This window comes from Spea bombifrons, chromosome 7 (assembly GCF_027358695.1).
Source record: "Spea bombifrons isolate aSpeBom1 chromosome 7, aSpeBom1.2.pri, whole genome shotgun sequence".
Taxonomy (NCBI): Eukaryota; Metazoa; Chordata; class Amphibia; order Anura; family Pelobatidae; genus Spea; species Spea bombifrons.
In genome coordinates, this window is record NC_071093.1 from 10243414 (window position 1) to 10269347 (window position 25934).

At 36.6% G+C, this 25934-nt stretch overlaps 1 protein-coding gene across 1 annotated transcript in view; it reads left to right on the forward strand.

Annotated features, from left to right (window-relative positions):
• The first annotated feature begins 11395 nt into the window (after positions 1-11395).
• Positions 11396-25934, forward strand: part of XIRP2 (xin actin binding repeat containing 2) — a 39534-nt gene continuing 24995 nt past the window's right edge. Inside the window, exon 1 of the mRNA XM_053472316.1 lies at positions 11396-11770. The gene's annotated coding sequence lies outside the window, so the exon portion shown is untranslated. The remainder of the gene's footprint in view (positions 11771-25934) is intronic.

Consider the following 25934-nt stretch of genomic DNA (forward strand, 5'->3'; position numbering starts at 1 on the left):
GCTGCTGCAAGCGTTAAGTAAAGCAGAGTACATTTCCAGCACATTGTGCACTCACTTGTGGACTGCTTTTGTGTTTGTCTTAATAATACCTGAATTGAAGACCTTGGGGACCTAAATCTGCTACTGGAGTATTTATAAGACGTTTAGAAAGTCCTCAGCAAGCAGTGAAAAAACATATAAACCAGCACAATATTCTCTGTATTTTTATTAAACTGGATATTAAATGTGTACAGAAAATGCAGTGGAGGTACGTTAAAATAAAATGTAAAACAAGAGTCATCTATGGTATTCTTTTACAAAAACATTATAAAGACATTTTTCAGAAATATATTTCATGTTTTATGAAAACTTATCATGCTATGGATATTTTAGACACTACGAAAGGTTACAAATATCTAAAAAGATACATTTAATATATATTTAATGCTACAGTATGTCTTATATGTGTTCATGTTGTTGGTAATTTTGTATATTGATAATTTGTATCTTGTTGTTACTTTTATTATTCTCACAATAGAACTCTGGAATTTGGTGGTGCTTTATTAAAAATGCAGAAATTACAATAATAAAAGCATATATTGTTCTGGGATTGGCCCATCTAGGATTAATCCAGATTTAGCTCACTAATGCCATTCATAATGGGGAAATATCCTTGATCACAGGAGGATAGTTCATCTATAAACATCAGCCGATTCTCTTCAGCAAGAAAGACCACAAAACCCAGACAAATGTTTCATCCTTGCCAGTTCGAAGCAGCTGATCTCCCTGGGCAGAGTTGGCAAAATGTCCGCATCTGAATGCCCCTGTGTTCCTTGGTATGAGAGGCTGCCAAAATGTGTTGGATATGCTCAGATTTTAACTAGAAGAGTTTACAGGGGCAGGGTGGCTAGCTCGGCTAGATAGGCAAAAACTGCCTTGGGTCTTTTCTTTTACTTAATTGGACTACCAGAGATTAGATTTGTTCCTTCTCTTTGTGGATTTTTCTTTTTACCTGCAGTCACATGTAATCAGTGACTTTTTCTGGCCTAGGCCATGGGCAGCAGGTCCAGGGGAGCGGCAGCCCCTCTGACGCATAACAAAGAGCCTCAGGCTCCAGGGAACTTGACTACTCAATGGGCCGGTTAAAAGGGAGATCACTATGGAGGGTTGTGTCGAGTCAGTGGAGTCTTTCATACAATCATACTTATGCTTTCTGTGGCTTATCTATTCAGCAGCGGACATTGAGCATCAGACTGGCCATGGCCTTAAGATTACCAATGTATCTTGACATTTTGCATTGAACTGGACAAGGCATGGCCTACGGTCTTAAAATTGCCAATCTACTCTTAAGACTCAACTTTTAGTCGTGGAGACTTTGCTATTTAAGTTTGAATTTAGGGTTGAAAAAAGACATGGATTAGGTGGAATGATATTAAACCAACAAGAGCTAAAAAGAAGTATAAAAGAATCTCATGACACATAACCAGGCTTGAGTAGTTCATAATGAAAAAAAAGTTTTAAATAAACATTTTAAACATATCGAGTTTAATAAAGCTGAAAAATGTAAACATTGAATTTATTCAGAATGAATAATTTAGATATTATAAGGTCTGTTATATTGTGAGCTGAATTTTCACTTGGTGGAAATCCAGGTTCCAGAATATTATTGGTATACTGGAAAATTTCACTTTTATAGCAGCTACCCTTAGGAAAAACTGCATCTGTTTCCTACTGATAATTTTCAGCAAACACCCCCCCCCCTTCTATCTACGAACAGGAAGCCGAAACTGAGAGAGGTTTACGGTCACAGTCATTCAAGAAACAGCCTGGGAGCCATTCCAGCATTTCAACAAAAGATTCTGACACGAGAGGTGGCAAAACATTTCTCAACAAGATGACAGAAAATGGTCAGAACAGCATCTCCAAAGGTTGGCATAAAACTTTGCTCTTCTTTCTCGTTTGCATACGTTATAAAAGGATAATTATAACATGGAATGAATTCATCATTTTAACGAACGATGAAACAGAAGTCTGATTTTAAAGGAAATATATTTTTTGGAAGGATTAGATATGCCATGCTTCTAATAAATAATATGTCGCTTAATGTGAAGTTTAAAAATACATTTTCACGACATTTCCTTTAACACTTCTAGTGCCAGAGTAGTAAGGAGCACACAAAGCAATGTATTGCCTGTCCCATGCCACCAGTGGGTTTGCGGAAGGGGGGGGGTTATAGTCTTTTTACTGATATAAGAAAATATAATTCAAAACATATAAATTAAAGTATGTTTAAAAAAAATGAGTTTTTGAGTTAAACTACAAAAACAAAACCCCAACAGGATTATATAAATGTATCGGCTTCATTAACCGACTTCCTGACAGACCATCACATTGGTAAGTAGATGTTTATTGTGACAGGTGCTGGACACTGTTCAGCTTTAACTGGATCCTCGGTCCGAGGATACAATGTGTGATCATTTTCCCTTCCAATTTAGCTGGGGGTTAGAAAGAAGGCTGATTCCTTTATCATTGAGTTCTTGTCTCCTGATACCTGCTGATAAGCACATAGAGCAAGAAGCCTTAACCTTCTAACCGGTCCAGTATACGTTCAAATCAATCTTTCTGAATATAATCAGGATTGTTTTCAGTCAAAATCTTCATTTAAAGGCATAATCTCAGCATTGCTGTCCTGTTGTCTTCTCTATAACCTTGACTAAATCAATTAACATTTCACTTTTTTAATTTAGCCTCATAGGTCAGAACCATAATCCTTTCTGCTGAAAGACTTATATGAACCGTGATTTTAGGGTTGGAGTGGAATGTTGCATATTCTTATCATTCATGGAGTCTTGGAATTAACAAACAAGTTGGTGTCCATTCATAATGTCACAATGTCAAACTCAGCAAATGCCATAGATCTCAACTGTACTCTAGAGAGGATTTTCAGCTAAATATATGAGAATCTCTCTCCTAACATAGATTTATTCCTCTGAATTGAATATGTAGTCCAACAAAAAAATAGATTGATATTATAATAAACCTTATCTCATGTAAATATAATCCTATAGGGTAACTTTTTTGTAGCTCAATTGAGCAGGAACACTGCATTGGAGGTGTGGCTACAAGCAATGAGGGCGGGGCTAAGGGCAGGGATGGGCAGGGCTGGAGCTGGAGCAGAACAAGCTAGACCTCTCACCCACCTTATCAGAAGAGCCACCTCGCTCACCTGGAGCGCATCACCAGGAGGTCACATGAGTGCTGCAAGAGCACAGACCCCTATTGATTTTATACCTTCTGTAAAAAGGTGTTAAGAATATCTAGCCAAAGGGTCCATGTTCCCTACTACCTGCAAAAGTGGGACAGTAGGGTAGGTACATGGGACAGCAGAACCCAAAAGTTTGACTGTCCCAGAAAACGTGACATTTTGGAATGGAAATACAGACTTCTCATATTGTATTGCACAAATCCGTTGTGGGATTAATTGGCTGGAACACCGTCAAATTTTGCATTTTTTCTTGCTGATTGCCGGGTATGTAGTAATGCTACGATGCCCAAAGCCTGTGCCTATAACATAAAATGCAGCCCTGTTCACACATTAACATATCATTTGATTATATCAAAGTGTAATAATGTATTCCAAAGACATATGTGAGCAAAACATCGATCATTCTAATTATTACAATTAAGAAAAAAATATTATAATAAGTTAGATGATTTAAGAATTAAAGTGCTGATGGCAACATGCAATACTTGTACCCAAGTGTCCTCATGTAACAGTTTAATTCAGTAACTTTACCTTAGTTTTAAAGGTCATACTTTGTGCGTGCCAAGAATACTTGATAAATATACCCTTTAAAATAAAATATGTGTACACGGTGTCATACCTTACAGTGGGTCTACGGGAAAGTTCATTATAAGGATTGAATTTATGTTCGGCACTTCACATTGTTATAATTGTTCTAATTAAAAAAAAAAATACCCAATATATTTTGCATCCTTTGATAATGGCAAAATAAATCATACATAAACCCATGTCAAATCTGGAGGAAACTGATTAATGCACAATCAAAAAAGCAATGTTGTACGTGATAGTCAATGGAAATTAAAACGATTGCATTTCTTTATTTTTTGGAAACAGCCAACATGTTCTACAAGTATATGTAATAGTATAGGGTATGTATGTATTTGACATAAAGGAGAAGTGTCAAATAAAAATTGATGATGGCTTTGTTTTTGAGCCCTTACCGTCTAATGGTAGGCAGGATGCGAGGGTTTATATGGTTTCAGCATATATTGCATGGCATTCGTTCTAAGGGTGGAGGAAAATAATGAACAAAAGCATCTTATCATCATAAATTAAGGAGGATTTGGAGCTAAAAAGATTTTATAATAAAAAGCTTAATTTATTGGAATTCTATAAAGAGGAAAAAGTTAAGGGGAAATACTGATGTCAGAAGCAAAGGCTGACTAATAAAAAACAGAGATTATAGAAAAATATATAAACTTCTTAATAAAGTTGCCACCACTTTCATAAAAACAAAACAATGGGCAGAAAACACTTTCTTCTTTTTTAACATCAACATCCAATCCATCAATAGTTATCGATGAGGTCGATTTTGCCGGCATTATTTAAAGAGAGGTTTATGCCTTATTTAGGGAAGAACATATGATTTTTTTCTATTTAATTGGATAGGTAAGGATAGAGTCTGCTGTGATCTCATAGAGCAGTTAGGGGGCATAACATTTATATTTGGATCTGGTGACGGTATACTTAATCATCACTTGGTGGTCAGAGCATAAAAATAAACCTTTAGCTAACTTCAGATACCATTACTAACATGAGCTGTAAAAAAGATATCTGTAGCCAGAGGTTTTGCGTGATGATGCAATGTTTAGACAGAGAATCGGAGGTGCTGAAGTAAACAAAGTATAGGATCAGAATATTTATGTCATTGATGTAACTGTTTATGTTTATATTTTTTAGTAATTTTCCTTATAAAAAGGCAATACTCGTTTTAGGAAGTATGATCATCGAGAATTGTGTATCATGTTAACAGAGAATGCTAAGCAGCCATATAAAGACTGAGGAAGGGCATACAAGTCTAAAGTAGCTGTTGTCATCATAAGGAAGTCATCCCTGTTGTTCTTGGAGTCTGTTTGCTCGCTGATACGTTTTTATTTGTACCTTCTCATATGCTAGAAGGTCTTACAGCCCACAGAGAACATCTCTTCATCTTGTGTAGGCCCTAAACTTAGCAGCAAAACCAGAAAGGTATTGGTTTCAAAAGTATTCTAAACAAGATACATCCAGAAACAATTCATGTATATTCATGTCAAAAAAACACAAAGACCTGAAAAAAAACTTAATGAGGGAAATCTCAATTGAAGTTGGTTACAGATACTTTTAAGTGTTTGTGACAGACATGACAAGCGCATAGTTGAGTTTGTGCCCAGGAAGATCGTACCCCTATACCCAAATAATGACTCAGACACTTTACTTGGGTGCAAAATATTTTGTCCACAGCTTTATTAACATATATACAATATTTAGAGGTCATTGTCAACCCAGCCACGCCGGTTAACATTATTAACAGTTTACATCTTATTAACACTGACAATGACCGAGACACCCCTACACCACCGATTTAACCAAATTACCACTGCAGGGGCATACCGAGATACCCCCACACCACCAATTTAACCACACACCAATGCAGGGGCATACCGAGACACCCCTACACCACCCCAGGTTCTGAGCCACAGGCCAGCTCGAAACCTACACCAATAACTTGAACCAAGTCAAATTATTAACCAAAAACATAACAAAACACCGTATTAGGCAATAATCCCCAACTAACCCCGCCGCTGTGACAAAACGGGGTAGTCACCCCCCACAACCCACCTTAAAGGAAGGGAGGGTGGGACAACCAGGATTTGGATCCTGGTGTAATGAGGTTAATGTTTACAAGCCCCACTGTACCAATAGCAAAGGTGGGATGAATGAGGAGGACTAAAATTCCCACCCATGCTTCCCAGTTTAGTCTTTTTCCTACCCTTGACTATTCATTCTGTAGCTCCTGTTTATCAGCTCTACTCAAGATTGTGATGGAAAGGCGACTGTAAACTGGATGTTGGGAACCTATGCCTTTGTGTGTAGCTGAAAACTATGGTTGCTGGATGTTTTCAGGTTTACTGCCTACCATGTCATTGTTCAGCATGTGTTCATTTCAAAGACAATTGATGATATTACTTGTTCTGGTTTTAGCAGTGAGCAGTGTTAGTGGGTCTATTCAATAAAAAGAGTTGGTTGAATTCTCCTTGCAGAATTAGCTATACATCCTACAAGGCCAGCTCAGCCCTTCATCATCAGAGGATATCCAGCTGCCCATGCTACCCCCTCCACTGTAGCTCAATTTTAAAAAATAAAATTACAGATTCAGAGAAATGACAGAGCATATATATATATATATATATATATATATAAATGTATATATATTCTTTTTTTATGTTTCTTTTTTACATTTTACCCTTTACAGTTCAGAGAATGTTGAATACTAACGTCCACTTTCTCCGCTTGGATGTTGGACATAAAAATCAATGCCTAACATTTGTTAGTTTTCCCTCTGGTGTGCAGTTAGCAGATAAAAATATGTAGTTCTGTGCCAGCGTTGTTTTGTTGGTCATGCTCTGCAGCAACAGATACTAAAACAGTGAATATATTAGTTCACTAAAGGACAAATGGGATCAAAAAGACACAAAAGGTCACCAACAAAGTAAAAAAAACAACTAATCAGCATTATATATATATATATATATATATATATATATATATATATTTATACTTCAACTGTGTTTTATGAGTGAAAAATAGTTTTTTGTTAAGAGGCTGCAAGCAAGTAATTACCAGACTGTAATGCTAAGCAGTTTTCTTTCTTTGATTACATGCGGTGTGTAGCAGAGCATTATCCAAACAGAGGGGGAATAAAATGAAAAATTATCTATAAATGCCATTTGTAGAAAAAAAAAAACTATAATTCTGTCTTCACATGTTACAGTGGGCATAAATGGAGAGTAAAAGATATTGAAAACAGTCCCTGAATTCAGACCTGTCCATTATTTGTGTCTGAAAGTATGTCCCTGAGCCCTGTTTAATGACAAAAATTTGTGTTTATTTTCTCTTTTGCTTTAACCCCTTAAGGACAATGGGCAGGCCCTAAACCCATTGAAAACAATGCATTTTGAGCCTGTGCATGTACAGGCTTTGTCATTAAGGGGTTAAATGCCATAAAATCCATTTATACAATGTGTATATTTTCCCTTTCTGTGTTAATATGTAAGACTATTATGCTTTTAAAGCATAAACTTGTGCTATTTTCTTAATGTTTTTCGGCATGTGAATTCTAAACAGAGGGTTGGGGGTTGACATAATAATTTCAGGATATTTTTAACTCTTTAGTGAAATTCCAAAAACATCTTTACTTCTAAACTACTTTTTATGTTTAATGGAAAGAGGTCTCTCTGTCTGCAATTATTCCATGTATTGGTCTCTTTGCCTTTTTCACATTCCTGAAACCCACGTTCAGAGTGTCTCTCTATCTTCAGACAGAAAGCTTCCCATTATGTCTACGTTGAAGAGAAAGAATTTGGTGGGTTCCCAGTATGTCTGCAGCTGTCAATGAAAGTCAATGGCAAAATTCTCCTATCCCCACCTCAACACACAGGGCTAATTGGGAGAAGTGCTACTGTGGGCCGTGCCATCAGAGGTCTGGGTCTTCCCTCATTTGAAGTTCCCATGATAAAGAAATAAGATATACATTCTAGACATACCACTGTGTGAACTGAAAACTGCTATTAATTGAGTATGTAAAAACAACCCACATTATCCTAGCAGAAATATGCATCTCAGAAGCATTGGACATACCTAGAATTTAGTGACTTAAATGCTATGTGTGAAATAATATATTACCCAACATCTCAACATTTGTACTTTCTTTCATTTGCTTGTAGCTAAAATGGATTATTTCAATATTTTTGCTTATGGCCTCTAAAAAAAGACAGTCAATCAAAGTTTATTGAGTTGCCATTGGTATGGAGTATTCAGAGGAAGCCTTGAGATTTCCACACAATGTAACAAAGCTCTCAAAAGCAACCATGTATCTCAAGAGCTGTGTCTTCGGAAGAATCCTAAAATAATAAATAGGGCAACTTTAAATGGAACATTATCTCAGAGTCCCAGAAAATGAATTAACATGTTAATTTGTTTTTACAGGCTAGCTGAAAAAAAGTGATCTTATTCAAATATGTCCTGTATCACTCCCGTCTAGGGTGCCCCCTTTTTTACCCTGTTTGGTCAGTACAAACTGGAGTTTTAACTTTGACCAGGTCTTCAAAAAATCACCGACACATAGGCACACATGCGTAATTTATTTATAAATATGTATGTTAGCTGCTCCCCATGTCTGTGGCATTGAATTTGGATTGTTAAAATTTCTGAACTATCAATTACGGGTCAGTGATGGCCTGAGCCTGCGCCGATATAAAAAAATAATGCTTGCAGGAATAGCTTTTATCATGTCTATTAGTTGTCATTTTGTTCTCGCTGTTGACTTCGAAGCATAGCTCAACAAAGCTATTAAGAATAACCATCAGGATGTTATTGTAATCTAAACGAGAGTAGCAGAGTTGGAGACTGGCCAAAGGTAGACAATGGCCGTCAATACACCTACTAATCACCAGAAAAGTGAGAAATACATGATAATGAACAGCAGAACGTGGGAGTGTAATATAAACTCATGACAGGGATACGGAAGATGTAAGCAGAATTGACATACTGTTGTATCACAGATATCGCAAACAAATAAAGAACCTAGCTACTGACATTGGATATATTTTACAGAAACTATAGTTATGGTGACTGGAATCATTCTGTCTGTGTGATCAGAAGGGAACACTATTCTCGCTATAGATTACGAGTCTAGCCAAACAAATTTAGGTCTCAGCTGTCAGAGTCTAATAATGTACAAGATATGTACAAGAGAGCCAATTCTTCTTACAGTGATTTTCTAGGTTGTTTCAAAAAGAAAAGTTGGGCAAAGTTTTGTTTTAGATGTGAAAGAGTTTCTGTATTCAGATATTGTGTTTTGTTTTTCCTTTTATCCTGGACAAGATGATGTATCCTTTGATATATTTATTGTCATAGGTTTAACACTAAGATATCTTAGGGAATTTAAAACAGAATATATTGAACTCCTTAATATATTGGGAAATACATAAAAAAAAATCCATTAATTCTCACCCTTTCTCTGTTCCCTATGTTTGTAACCCCATTCCCTCAAGATTGTAAGCTTGCGACCAGGGCTTTCTCCACCTAATGTATCGGTTTGTCTTAGTCTGTCAGTTCTTGTCTTGTCATACCCCTTGAATATATGCATTGTATTAAGCACTGCGTAAACTGTTGGCGCTATATAAATAAAAGATAATAATAATTAATGGTGAGTTGTACTGTTTCAAGTTTCAGACTACTGTATTTTTGTATATAATATATTTTATATAATATAATACTGTATATATCTACAAACGCGGCTAATTGGTACTATATAAACTAATATAAATGTATATATATACTCCAATGATCTCCTTCTGTCCATTCCTCTGATCTCTCATCTCACGACCCTCTTCTTTAAGGATGCCTACAACCTTACATGTTCACTCCCTTCCCCATATTCCTTTAGCTCACCTTTCCTAGTCTCTCTCTCTTGCAATAATTATATTGACATTCTATAGGTACTTCCTATCATGTGTTATTTGTGTTCTTTTGTCACAGCTGGTCAGTGCATTTTCTCCCAAGTATCCTTAACTTGGTCATCTGTGTTTAACCAGGGATTTCACTAATTATATATAAATACATTTCTTTGAAAATATGTGTATGGACCTTCGTAAGTACAATGCAGGTCCGTGCGCTTCAAATGTGCACAGCACGAGGGGACATTATTACCAGAATCTGCCCAGTGGAGAATTATATCTCCTTTTTCATTTACCTAGACAGCCATGATAAATCTCTTAAACCACTAGGAATGATAATCTGGGAGTCTACGGTTTTGCTAGAAATAGGGGAAGGGATTGTCAGTCTATAAAAAAAGGGAAGGTGGGAATTTGATAGAAAGGTAAAAAATGAAAGAGAAGGGAAGTTGAGAAAGACAGAAATGAAAGCGGTGTGGTAGGACTAAAAGATTGGGTAAAAAACATAGAAACATATCATTTGATGGCCATTCGGCACATCTAGTCTGCTAGTTTCTACCTGCTGTAAAGGCTCAAACCTTAATCAGTTCTTGGCTTTGATTCAGGTACTATATATCTATCTCATGCAAGACTTGAAATGAAAAGATGTAGGTAAGCTGAAAGGTGGGTATACTGTATAATAAAAAGTGAAATGAGGTATGATGGCATTAACCCCTTAATGACAAAGCCCGTACATGTACAGGCTCAAAATGCATTGTTTTCAATGGGTTTAAGGGCTGCCCATTGTCTTTAAAGCTTAGTTGATTACTGTGGGGTAGTCTTCCCATTAGTTATTTAACCATTCAGTTCTGTCTCTGCCTGAGCTTGCAGAACCTCTCCGGAACCAAACCTAACATACCTTTTGAACTATTCTGTTTCTCATCTGATTCTGTATCAAACAGCAATCAAACCCTCCCCTCAATTACTTTTTAGGATTTGGATGATCATTTCCATTTAGGCAGTATTTTAACAATTTCATTAAGGGTTAAGTTCTCATTGGGAGAGTTTCATGGAGACACAATGTCTTTGTACTAACTGTATCACACATGGTAAGAGATTGACATCTCTTTCGCTGATGACGATGTACAGCAGCTAATGACCTTTTAGAAGCATTTTCCTCCATGCTAAAAGAGAATTGTTGTCAGTAATTTCAGAAGACAACATTTATCTACCAATATACCACCGGTCACTGTCTGTCTACTATAAGTGGCAATGATGTTTGCCAAAGGGTCTGTAACCCTTTGAAAAAGAGCCTGCGCACACATAAATGTAGTCTATACCCATTGCCAACAGTGCCCCTAGATCTCACTTGCTTATCTCTTATGAAGAAGGACTCATTAGTTGTACTCATAGTGTCTAACAGTGTCCGTCCGTTCAGCTGCACACATTGACAGTGCCAAATGGGATAAAGTGTTTTGACCAGAACTGTCTGTACAACGTGCGAGTGTGGTAATTACCAATTAGCAGACATGATTTCACAAGAATAATTTATCCGTCGGCGACAAAGCTGCCAGTCTGCCCTTTTGCAAGTGACTTTTGTAAAGTTGCCATCACTTTATAAGCGTTCTAGTGTAGAATGATTTTATTTTTGCATGTTGTTTTTGTTTATTATTTCATTATTGCGTTTATTCCTAATGGATAAAGATGTTTTAATTAATTTACAGGGGTGTATTTGCTTTTAATAAATGGATAAGGTAGCAGTGTCTCCTCAAGCAGGTTTCTAGAGCCAGTAACTGACTCAGACAGTCAGCGTACAAGACTCAGTCCCTAAAAATAGATTTAAAGGTCCACCTTTTTGCATGCAACAAAAATAAAATCAGCTGTCACCATTAACTCATGTGAGAGAGGGAAGAGTATATTCAGAGTGGAGCTGGTCTCCACAAACTTGCTATAATAACGGGGACTGGGAAAAATTAAAAATAAAGTAGAAACGGCCTACGGTGGTGAAGAAATTCATTATATTCTTTTTAATTCTTATTTGTATCTAACGAGTTACAACAAACCTAGAGATAAGGTAAGGCCATTTTTATTTTTTTTACGCAAAAGCTTTTAGACAATAACTGTGTTGTAATGTATTTTGTATTCAGTTGATTCTGTGACTCTTGGGGCATTTTGTGATTTAATAATTTAGGGCATCGATATAGAAAATCCAATACTTTTTTCAATAAAATATCAAATTTTGCTGATAACACATTTTTATTTGTCTGCAGAGAAGTTCTCAAAAAGTTCTCTTTCCCCTTTTTTGCCTCCTCTTCTCTCCTCTCTTTCTCTCCCTCCCTCTCTCTCTCTCTCTCTCTCTCTCTCTCTCTCTCTCTCTTTCTCTCTCTAATACATCCCCTTTGTACTCTTTTATCTTTACATTTCTGATTCTGAAAGTTGGCTTGCAACCAGCTACAACTATTAAAATTCAGTATTTTAAATCACCATTTCAGATACAAATTGGAAACATAAAATACTAGTACAGCAAAAAAAACAACAAAAAAATGGGTAGAATGGACACAAAAAAATAACCAAGTGTATATAAGTCAGGTATATGGTTTCACTGTTCAGTTCAGGTTTAGTAAGTCTCTAACTTTCTCAGAAGATGACACGTTCAATGCTGACACGTAAAATTTTCGAAAAGTAATTTTTTCGAACACTAATAAACAGAACTTAAGTTATTTGAGGTTACATAAAATTGTTGCCAGTAATAGCATTACGCATGTACATAGATTACTGTCAAGAGGAAAAGAAAAATAAGCTTCCAACATGCTTAGAGCTCTGGTTATTGCATGCTGGTTAAGGCGAGATTGCATTTTTCAATGATTTATGCTTTCTACCTGGATATTTTAAGAAGTAATGAAACCAAACAGGATAAACTTGGTTTTTAAATCACCCAAAGTTAAGATTCAATGATATGCGCTGTGTTTAATACTAAAATATGTTCTGCCTGTCTGAGTAGAGCTGGAAAGTTGTAGGCATAGGAAAAGATTGAATACCCATTATCACAGCAGCGAGTGTCACACCATTAGGTAAATTTATTTTTGGTTTCTTTTGCAATTTTTTTACATTCAGATAGCTAGAGTGACACGGGACTTGCCTGTGTTGAACAATCAGGAATAAAAAGTTCAATTTCAAGGTACATTATTGCGTATAAAGGTAGCGGTCTTTCACAAGTGTTAATAGTGTTCGCCTATTAAATGAATCACTTCATATAGTTTTACCGTGAGAGGCCAAAGGCCAAAAAAAAAATTGTATTTTGGAAAATGAAACATTCAAAAGAAGCGAGTGTTTGGTTTTTTTGCCGTAATATAATAGTTAACCCTCAGTGTCATGGAGGTATGCAGGGGTAAAGATGCAATGCATGAGTGGAAAACGACTTGGGCAAATAGCACCGCTTTCTAGTGCAACGCACGCTTTTACCCACAGAGTGGCGATGCTCCTAATGGAGCTATATCACAAAAATGTGTAATTCCCCTTTAACCATAGCTATCTTTAATTATAATTTTCTCTATGATGACTGTTCTATGAATAGTTTTCTGAGCTTATCTTTGCAAGACTTGTACTGCTCCACTTAATAGATCTCTACATAACACACTGTACTGTACTTACCGTACAAGAACACAGTTGAATGACATATTCACTAACTAAATGGTGTTGCTAAAGACTTTGTAATGGGCAGACTAAATGGGGTAGAAAGTCTTCTGCCATCACCTACTATGTCTTTATCTACCAAGCTAAGACTACAGTTAAGAAGTGTCCTAAGGCTGGGGCTTATTACATATACTAGGTCTTAGAAAATTCATTTTTTGACTATGGTGAACCAGGTGGTGGCTTGATATAAGCCACGTCAAAGTCAGACCAGCCAAAGGACTCAGCTCTGTTCTTTGAGACATTTGCTAAGTCTGTGGTGTTTGAGTTTGAGTTGGCTTGGCTCTGGTTTGCGCTTCTCCAATCTTGTTGGGCTAATGCTGCATCATCCAGTTATAATGAAGATATTCACATAAAATCACAACAGGCTTTGGCAATACCCTGGGGGGGGGGGTTTCTTGTGAATTGCTTGTTTGATTTCTCCACTACTTGGATAAGGCTGGCATTGGTGGTTACTGTTTTAAGATGACTGTTCTGTGTTTCTTGCCGGTGGTCTTGGGTGTATATTACCTGGATACAGTATACAGCATATATACATATATGCATATATACAGACACATATATACATTTACACAATGACAGACTTTGCCGGCGCTCTGTACCTGACACCTCACTGTCTTCTGACCATAGCACTGGGATATGACAACATATCCGAAAGTCGGTGGAATGAGCTGCTGCACATTGGAGACAGGCCTAGGACAGTACCCAACATCAATACACCACTATCCTGGGACAGGCCTAGAACAGTACCCAACATCAATACACCACTATCCTGGGACAGGCCTAGAACAGTACCCAACATCAATACACCACTATCTTGGGACAGGCCTAGAACAGTACGCAACATCAATACACCACTATCCTGGGGCAGGCCTGGAACAGTGCCCAACATAAACTCACTACAGCATGCTCCTCTGCTCACACCTTCCAGAGGCACTAACTCCACTCACTCACACTCAATCAATCCAACAGACACTAAGCAACATTTAAGCCAATTATAATGATTTATTATATATAGTGTCATCACATTCTGCAGTACTGTACAATGGGAATCCCTCATACAATTAATGTGTTAAAACAAAGTATAAAAATGTAATGTTTTAAAATATGATATGTGGTGTTAATCATAGTGGACCCAGTATTTGTGGTATGTGCAAAAATGTATTATTTGCAAATCGTTCCCACTATACCTACTAGCAATTATCTTTGATGTATCTCTTCTTCTCTATGCGTTAACTCAATTAAGGAAGGGCTAGAAGTTGCGCAGTAGTCTAGTTTGGTTGTTGAAATACAGCATGCTAAACTGAGATGGACTAAACATGTATGTGCATTCATGCAGTTAACAATGATGTTTTTATCTGTGCCTCGAGACTTCAGTTGCCTCCTTGTGATTGTGATGATTGTGATGTTTACATATCATTTTCATTTTCTACAAAATTCTACAAAATTCTATGCTGGACTTCACAGTAACATGAATTAATCGTTCATCCCTACATGAACTCTAACATTTCAAACACAACGACAATGATACATTGAGCAGAAGATTGCAGAGGGACAGCTGCATCAATTTCCTGTATTAAAAGATCAACATTTAATATACTTGAAGTGTATGTAATTTGCAATTACTTTTATAGTCACATGGACATGGATGAGTAGTTCAGATAGATAAATGGATGGCTGGAAGGATAGATAGATAGATAGATAGATAGATAGATAGATTAGGAATGTTGGAGGAAATTATATTCAATTAATGTATTAAAACTAATTATAGATTGTGGTTTTTGTGATTATTTTGGAGATATATAGTTAGTAAAACTGTCCCCTGTTGAGCTCTTTGTCTCAAAGTGGTAGGGCCAAAGTTTTAGATTTAGAGGACTTTTTTGGTTTTCTTACATGATATTTATTTAGAATACTCGAAAAGTACATTGAAATACACGCTACATGTAATGAAAGAAATTTCTAGACCACAGTTGTATCATATAGACAACGTGTCTGTAGTCTTGGTTCAGGTATTTCTGGAAATGAAAGGAGACCATAAACTGGTCGCAGGAATTTGGTGTGAAATCACTGGCTGATTTCAGCGCTGCTGACTGTCAAAGGTCATGTTACGTGTGTGCTATTCCTAGTTTAGCTACATGTGAAACACAATCTGCTGAAAGTCTTCCTGAAGCCATTCTTTGTATCTGAATAGGAATGCATGTTTTGCTACATATCCATTACATATTTTTTGTCTATTTATTCCATGAACATTTGGCCTGTTAACCAATGAGCACCATTCTTTTATTAACTTTAATGCGCTCATATTCATAGTAGGCTTGTGTAACCGGTGGCATTAGTGTTGTTCTAGAATCTGACTCTTGGCATCTTAGAATCATACGACTGTAGGACTAAGTGACTCCAACAAAGCCATCTATATAGTTGTTTACTTAATGTTATGATATGTATATTGGATTATTATGGCTTAAGTATTATTCGCTCTCAAATTGAAGGCAACAAACCTTAAAGGTGATCTGCCCGTGTAATGGATTGCAAGCCTTTGAGACTATTTGAAACAGAAATGTACACTATGCCTGAAGAAGAGACCTAGATAGTCTCAAAAGCTTGCAATTCATTAAGTTAGCCAATCAAGGTATCAACTTTACCCAATTTGCTTTTCTCTCTTTCTACACATAACATTCTGTATACATAAAGGTATGTAATGGTATTAACAAATTAAAATAAACATATGTATTAGAATCCTACGTAGTATGAAATCCCATGTTCCTGCTTGTAGGAAGTTCCTGATTGTTGTGTATTGGCTCACTCAGCCTTTGTAAGGGTGAAGAAGGAGAAAGAAGAGTGCACCAGGAGAGAAAATTAATAATTCTTCCTAATTATGTTAGATTCTGCCACAGATCAGGCCTGCCCTGACATAAACTTTTAAAATAAATATCCAAAACAATTACAAGTTATAGGTTTTACTAAATACATTTATTAAAAGCTGTGACAGTAAACCCCCCCTATGATATGGCATTAAAAGCATATAATCTTCATATAAAGGTTGGATTGAGCTTGTAAGTAATGAACTCTGTGCTAGAATTCTGTGACATTTCATTTGAAGATAATTTTAGGTCCTAAACAGGTGTAATACATTTAAGATGACACATAAACTGCAATGTCTCTACAAAGTACCTCTTTGACTCCCGTTCTTACGTTGAGTGCCAAAGCCAATTTTCAGGATCCCCTCATATGGGTTTAGGTAGATTAATCATCACAGGGATATCTGCCAGGATGACTCACTCACTTGGAAGGAGAAGTGCATGTTTTGGTATTATTATAGTGTCACTTCTCTCTATATTATAGAATTCATCAAAACAGTAGCATCTCCTACTTGCCATTAACCCCTTAATAGCTTGGGCCCATTTGGCTGCACCAATGACTTCAAGGGCTCCACTTGTAGACTAAGGAATCACAAGAGCAAGACTATGTAGGAATTGCTTAATATTTAGTCTATTTTCATATTTTTTCGTTAAAAGCTTTCATTCACTTACTTATAATTACTATATTGGAATGACATAGGCTGTATACATGCAATCTTTATTATGGGGCTGTGCTGGTTTCATTTCATTGAGTATGATTAATTTCTAAGGCTAAACAAATATATGCCATCTGAGGCAATTATAATTCTTATATTAGTATCGTAAGAGTCTTCACTGAATGTTGAACAGCTTTTAGATAGATTAATCTAGAGATGTCCGATTGGACTCATTTAGAAACCTAGAGAATGCAAGTTGATAAAAAAAAAAAAAATACTAATAATGTTACTGGCTATTTGTTTAAATATAAAGTACTGATTCTTCATGATATGGATTGACAAAAATAAATATAATTAGTAGTATTTACTTTAAACTGATTACAAAAGGTCATGTACAGTCTAGAAATATTGACAGCATTTATTTAGTTATTTATTTATTTTATTATAAGGCATTAAACCAGGTTTGAATATCAAAAAGTAAAAGCTTTTGTATTGTAGTATGAAATGTTGTTAACCCTATAACCTCCTTGGCCACATAGCACTAAGTAGCAGGTTTTCAATACAAAATATTAATATTGAGGTATTTAGTAATGATGGCCATCTTGACTCTTTAACAGTTTTATATTCAACTGATAATATCCTAAAAGACAAAACTTCTTTTTTTTCTGTCAACTACATACAATGTTGAGGATTAGGTAGAATCTAACTCAATTATAGAGTTCTCTTTTTGTTGTTCTGGAAAGGTCTCATGTTGTCAGGGTCATGGGTGACAGGTCAAGTTTGAGTTCCCTTGCAGGGGCAGAATCGAGCTTTGAACTTGGCTGGAGGCGGATGGGTGTTGTGTGTCAGGTTGCAGACCACTGTCATTTTCTCTTTGGCGCTATCTGTAGACACAACAGGGAGTCTAAGAACAAGCTCACAGCAACAGGGTCTGTAGAGCAGGCAGGTAGGGCAGAACGCAACAAGGTCTGTAGAGTGAGCAGATGGAAAAAGGGTATGTAGAACGAGCAGACAGCAACAGGGTTTGCAAAACAACAAGCAGGCGGCACAGGGGTCTGTAGAACAAGCAGACTGGGGAACAATAGCACAGTAACGAGAGTAAACTGAAAGGGGTAACAAAGTCCAAGCCAAGAGCCCAGGTGATGGGAATAAGTCACTGTACAAAGGACAAACCAGATTCAAAGTCCATGCCAGGGGTTGAAATCCATATAATAAGCCACAATAATGAAATCCATGGGATACAAACAGGGAAAGGAGCACAATGATCAAGCAAGAAAGCTTGGAGCATGCCCAGGTATTTCTAGGCCCTTGATTGCAAATACAAACAGGTAAGGCAGAAACAGGCAGACATATTATGTCCATGGGGAGGCTGATAGTGGTCTTGTTACCTAAAATGTATTACTCTGGCTGCCAACCAAACAAAGATGCATCTGATTCTTGGTATCTTAGAATCATAAGATCATGGCATCTTAGACTATAAGACTAAGTGACTACTTTTGTAGCATCTTTTAGAACGATTCTAGAGTTGTCTCATCAAACACTGGTATGTCCGCCAGCAACCTACACATCAAAATAGGAATATGCTCAACTAACGATATCCAGTTATAAACTCATTTTTTTTAATCTCCTATAACCCTCTTTACAATTAAATGTCTTGTAAAGCTTTATGTGCCATCTTATTGTCATCTTGATTGTAGTTAAACATAACAAATATTTTTTCCCATGATAATACCCAAGCAATTAATCTTTCAATTTCAAATTCTTTCACACCGCTGTCTCTTCATATTTCATTTAAGATAAGCAGTTTGTCAAAATAATTCATTGTGCTTTATCTTGGGAGCCTTGTATAATATTTAGAACGCCACTATTCTTGTATTGTGTCTCCATGTTTCTTATAGAACCTGTTTGTTACCCATGAAATATTAGCTGTATGTAGGCAATATCCATCTTGATTTACTAGCCACATGACATTAAAAAAGAAATCAAGTAAATATACAGTATGTTGCCTTCTAGATTTATATTCTACACATGTTTTCCAGTGATGTAATGTTTTTGAAATAAACCCGTGCAGACAGTGTCTGTGAGGTTGCTAAAATGGGTACTTAACCGTTTCATACGGTAATATCATATACCGGCAGTGCGATTTAATTAGGCACTGAAAAAAAGGAAGGATTGAAAGCGTTAAAGTCAAAAGACAAATGTGTTCGTCATATATACCTTATTATTTCTGTATATACTGTGCCAGCTATAGCAGCAAGAATATCAAAGGAATAATTGCAATAACATAAAAATCCAAAAGTATAATTTTGAAGGATCTCTAATCTCAAGAAACGCACAAAACTGTGGGGGGGGAGCCCCATCGGGTCTGACAATCTACAAGAAGCCTTCTGATTAATCATTGAAACTTTCAGTAACTAATTAATTACAGACAGGCAAAATGCATGAGTGCATATATTCATTAATATTGTTGATATTGTGCATAGAACAAATAATCTGCTATTAATCCGTGATATTGTACATAAATTATCCAAAAAAATACCATTCCGTGACAATTAGTCTACAAATGTGGGCAAAGTGCTCAAAGTTATTACCTCGGTCTCCAGTATTTTGTGTTACCAAATAAAATACTTTGAAAATACATATATTTGATTGGACAGTCTGAAGGAAAGGTATTTTAGAAGTCACTTTCAGAAATGAAGTGCCCAAGGTGAAGAAGGATAACAAATAAGATATTTAGCATTTTCATTTCTCCAACTGTTGTATGATATTGTAATGAACTCATTAATTGAGAAATTCATTAATCTAACCAAATTCATGTGTTACATTTTATGCTTGAAATGTATTTTTAAACAGAAAAAAAACCCCACTCGTCTAAATCATTGACAATCCTTGGTGCCTGGAAAATCCATATAAGAATGGTAATTACATTTTCTTCACCTTAACTGTAATTGGATAATGCTATTTACACACAATAAATTAACATATACTATGCCTTTAGACAAGGGTCAATCGCTCAACCAGTCTGTGCTCCCAATGAAAGCACCATTACATTTTTAAATTAAATTCAGCTTCTCTTGTGGAAGCCCAAGTTCGTTTTCGTATTTGCCATCGAAACTTCCATAAAACAAGTGAGTAATCTTCTGCCGCTCCCAACGTTCCAACAAATGGAAAGAGGGGACTTAAAAAGTTAAATTGAGATGTGACACTGTAGCCAGTGCTTCATTTAGGTTCAGGCTACCTAAATGCACATGTCTGTCTCACTACCAAGCCCATATGTCTAATGTGGGTGGTTGTTACACATAACGTCTTCAGATAATGGTTGCATGAAGGATGCATGATAAGGAAATTGACCACGCTGATTCAACACTATATCAGCTCCAGCCAGAACCTGAATATATAACTTATATGAGCTAAATGAAAGCACTTATACAAATTCGGTATGTAATGGAGCTCTCTGTATGCACTCCATCGCTTTAGGGTAAGCTGTTAAACCAGCAATTTTCGAGTGAAAGATGGCCGGCTATTAATGGAGTCAGTGAGTTGAAATGTTTGACTCACCAGCAAACTAAGGATTACTTAGTAAATCATTTCCTTTTCCTAGTACCCGAAGGGGCAATCTCTGGCCTGTGAACAAGCACAGCCACTTGGCCAAAGAGATAAATCCTCACAAATGTCAGTTCCATAAGAACGATTGCAGCCGGAAAAAAAGAGTGATTCCAATAAATAACTAAAATAGGTAAATGTGCTGAACAACCTCAAACCAATCATAATTTCTAAAAAAATTCCTTTCATGGGTTGTGTTGTACAGATACATATCCCAATATATAAAATTGGGAATTGTCAGTCATGCTAGAAGGGCGTAATGCCAAGTTCTAATCAATGAGCACTCGTTATAATGGGACTGGACCCTGTAGAGCTCATCGTGTATGGCCCCACAGGCTTATGTCACTCAATTTTGAAAATAGGGTTTGGGGTGCATTTGTTTGTTAGTGTCATCTTTCAGGTGTAATAAATATGAAAAAAAACTCATCTGTCTTAGAATTTTTTTAAATTCTCGCTGTACCCTACCCATATGGGGCAATGGCTGATTCCTTCCCCCCTTTATAGAATAAAGTAAAGCTGAGAAGATGCTAGAGGCCGGGTATATATGACATGGTAATGACTTTGAGGTTGGCCGATGACTTTGCATGAGTTATCTCTCCATTGTTCAGGACAATATGTCACAACGTGGAGGGCTGACAAGAACACATTCTGTTTTAAATACAGGGTAGAATGTGATGGATAGGAGGAAGAAGAGAAAACAAAAAAACAGAATATGCTTTTTTCTCAAATTTTAATGAAGGGCATTTACACTGGTATTTAAATAAACAGCGATAAGGCTAACATTTTAAAATATACTATATATAGCAACTAAATGGTTTTCAACATGGTTAGAATAACAGTAACATGATCCTTGTGATCCTCTTATGCTTTAACTTGAGGATTTTTGCAGGACTAAGTGATATGTATAAATTAATTGGTGTTGGGGTGTACAGTAGTTCTACAGATGCTGAAACCGTAATCACTTCTTAATGGGACATTTATACTGATTACTTTTGCAGGTGGTGGCATATTTGTAGGGATAATAGAATTAATAATGGAAGGATGTTTGTTGCTTAGCAGACATGCACTCGGTGCCTAGTCGCGCCTTTTGGGGTAAATTATACATAATTAATCACCCTTAACCCTCTTCAGTTCTTTTCACTTCTCCTCATTCCTCCTTTTAATTCTACCAAAGCATATTAGCTTCTACTACAGAGGAGGACATATAATAAGGCAAATCAGTAACAAATGAATGCCCCCGAAGGGGTGACAGGAAAGTTAGAAGACAACTTTAGTATGTGGATAATTGAAGGATCAGAATATTATTTAACCCTTTTAAGGGCGGAAACAGTTCTATAATATGATGGACTGACCAATAACACATTTACAGACATTAAGAAAGCATACATGATCTATAAGTGCATCTGCATTCTTATATATGTAACACCATTAAAATGCTTGAGTATGATGCTTTAAAATACCACAAGGAATACGACACACATAAAATGTACACATTTAGGCAAGTAACACGTTCAAGTAATGCTAGACCTTCTAGGCTTGTGGCCAGAAGATATATGCTACAGTTGTCCAAGCACCAAAACATGCTTTGTAGTTTATCATAGCAGTTAAATATACTAAGTCACATCATATACTAGACTCCTTTATCATCTGTGATAAAAAAAAAACAAAAAAAAAACTGTTGTAACATGGAAATATAGCTTCAATGAATCACTTTATATTCCAGCTTTGTTACTTTATCTTTCTACGCCGGCATTGTAAAAGGTATCACTTTCAACTCCATCTTCTCATGGAACCAATGATGCTATATCCATTTTCTTTACATTTACAAGTATATATTAGCTATAGGGTGTTGCCTAAAAAGTGGTTATGGTATAAAGTCTGAAAATTGCTCCTGTCTGGCCAAACACAGACTCCAATGCATTTTACCAGATACACACCAAGGCAAGCATTCCTTACAGGAGTTGGAAATAAAGACTTTAGCTTACTAAAAGAACTCAATTTTACTGTAATGTCATAGTTTGGTTTCTAAAACCATTTGTTGTATATACATTTTTTCATCGATGATGGCATAAGTAACTCCTGCTGTTTATTTTTCTTGAAAATAGCAGATGGATCTAATTAATGTTTTTTTCACATCTATGTCTCAAGCTTTTCTTTTTTTTCCCAGTAGTCTATGTCAAAATGATATTAACATAATTTGGAATGCTTGTCATTCAATTTTAATGGCTATAGTGACAGATTGGATAATCCCTCAAATGTAGTTTAGACAGCTTCTTACATTCATTTACACCATATGACCAAAAGTATGTGGAAGGCTTGTCTGCGGGAGTTTGTACCCAGTTGTGAGGTCAGAAGCTGATAACGGAAGAGAAGACCTGGCTCTTAATCGGCCTTCCAATTCATCCAAAATATGGGTTTATGGTCAGGGATGTGTGCAGGGCTCAAGTTCCTTCACACAAAACTCATCAAACCATGTCTTTATGGACCTTTCTTTCTGCACAGGGGTACCATCATGCTGGGACAAGACAGGGCCTTCCATAAACTGGTCCCCAGTAGGCAATGCATTCCTGTCTCCCTGGGCCAGTCCAAGATTGTTCATAAAGGGCCAGTCCATTCTGAACCAGGCCAGTCCAGGTCGGACAACACTTTTGTGAACAATTTTAAAAGTGAGATGAAGAGAAAGAAAGTTGTGGGTGAGAGAACAGGGTGAATGAGTGAGCAAGTGAGTGACAGGGTAAGATAGGGAGTATGTATCTATTTGTGAGTCTATGTATGTTAGAGTGAGAGTGTATGCATGAGTGTTTGTATATGATCATAAATGTGTATGTGCAAGTTTGTGTTAGAATGAATGATTATGCATTTTTGTGTGTTCGCATGAATGAGTATGTGTAAGTGTTTGTGTGTGTGTATGAGTATGACTGTGCGTGTGTAAAAGTGTGCATAAAAATGTGTGCCAGTGCATATGTAAGTTAAGGGGGGGCAGGGGTACAAAATCCTGAAAAACAGCTCCAGACCATTATCCCTCCTCTAGCACTATGTATTCCAGTATGTAGCGTTCTACATAACCAGATTCTTCCTTCAGGCTTCCAGTGAGTGAAGCATGCTCCACAGAACTCTGCAGCCCTTCTCTGTGGGTGTGAGTGGTCTACTGCTTTGTGGCTGTGTTTACGCCTATACACTTCCATTTCAGAATAATAGCACTTACCGTGGACTGGGGCAGATCTAGCAGGGCAGACATTTCACATACTCAATGTGACAAATCTGATTCTGATCCACCAATGAGTTGTAAGGAGGTTGTAATCTTTTTTGCAGATGTTTACCCGAATCCCCATTAGACACCAATAGAAAAAAGAAAACAACCTTCCTAATTATGTGCCTTATTTCATCACCTCCCCATTATTGGCCAACAGACCATGTAAATGTAAATGGTAAAAGTGGTGGCGGACTATAGCCTCCAGCTTATATCTGTGGAAAATGCTCTGGGTTTTCATCCCCTTGTGCCAGACACATCGACATAAGCGATTCATCTAGCGGAATCACACCATATGCCAACATACCTAACAGCTTTATCTTAATTTCTGTTTTTAACAGCTTCAACGCCTCGGTGATAAGTCTCATCTTACTGTAAACAAAGTGCATGACCAGAGGCTCGAAATATATCACACTTCATGTGCCTGGTCTGGCAACCTGAGCTCAGACTCAATTTTAGCAACTTATTTTAACGTACGCTGTCGCTATGACTTTACTTGTAAAAATTCCTCTATCCATATTGTTATTTACAGATATAATATCACAGAAATGTAGGTTACATTATTATTTACCTTCCGCTCGCATCTGCTACTTAGTTGTTGCTGTATTTTGATTTTGACATTTCTGCTCTTTAGGATTCACGGCAAATTATTTATTATTATTATAATATTATACATTAGAATATAAATTATTTATGGTTGTCTAACTTTGCATGAAAAAACTCTCCCTGACCTTCTTATGATGAAAATTGAAGGTTTTTTTTTATAAAAGTGCAATTGGTTTCAGAGAACTCAGTTTCTCTAGAACTTTGGGTAGTTTTCCAAACCCCTTGGAAGCAAAACCCTAAGGTGAACCTGAACAAATCTCATTAAATCAAGCACGCCTTTGAATATTTAAGTGTTTGCTGAAAGCAAGCCTTTTAAAAAATAAAATAAATACAATTTAAAATAAAAAAAACAATTAAGATTTTTAAAAAAAGGTTAAAAGAAAAAAAATGAATCTGTGGCTGACGGCTGTTGGTTGCAACGAGTTTATATACCCCCATACAGCACTGGCCCCTAGTGGCCAGAGGATGCATTGCAAAATAGTAATGAAATTAATATTTTATTTTTTTGTTATTTATTTAGCTTTCCTTTAATTTTAAATGTAATGCATTTGTTGTTTATGGGGGAGAGTCTCACATTTCACATAAAAAATCGTTGTAGCTTGCATGTACAAAACACAAGCATCTCAGGGGTTAACAAATCTTTGAGGTGCTTGTTATTATTATTTTTTTTTTTATATAGCGCCTTCAAATTCCATAGCGCTGTAGAATGGGTGGACAGGACACAAGTAGTATGTAACATAAAAATTTGACTTACAGAGACAACAGGTGAGGAGGGCCCTGCTCAAAGGAGCTTACAATCTAGAGGTTGTATTTTTAAGTCGAGTGTTACTGTATCTGTGAGCGAATTAGCAAGGACGAATATGTGAGACTTCTGGAAACTCACATTTTATTCTAACTTGCATGTAACAGACCTCCCGTGCAGGTTCATATCTCTCTTTAGATTGCAAGGTTCCATGCATTTTGCCATAAATGAGTCACTATAATTCATTGTACAGTGCTAACACATCTGCTGACATTACATTAATACAAAAAATAATAGCAAAACAATTATATACCGTAGACGCAATAATAATATAAGGCATCAAGCCGTTGTGGACTCTCACAATCCTCAGCCAAAAAAATGTAACCAAACATTACAGGTGAAGTCTACATTAGGAAAGGTGACATACACCTATCAGGTAGAACATTATGACCACCTGTCTAATATTGTGAAGGCCCCCCCTCTTGCCCCTCTGTCAGTGGTTATAATGGTATGGCTGATCGGTGTAGGTGCCTGTGATGGGAATTATACTCTACATTAGCTGTAGAGCCAGAGGTTGGATCCGGCAGCCGCAACAAGCTGGTCATTTTGATACATTTGTACTGACTGTTCTACAGTAATAAATCTGATCGTTGGCAGGTGTTCTTCAATACACTGGGAAAACTGCAGCTTCTTCATCCTTTCTGTTTCACCAAACACTCTATTCTCTCTTTATACGCTCCCATGAGCAGGGACATTGCTGCCATTTGTTTCAGTTTATACTTTGATGTCATTTTGTTTGAAATTATTGGTCTCCATTTCTCGAGTTCTTTTAA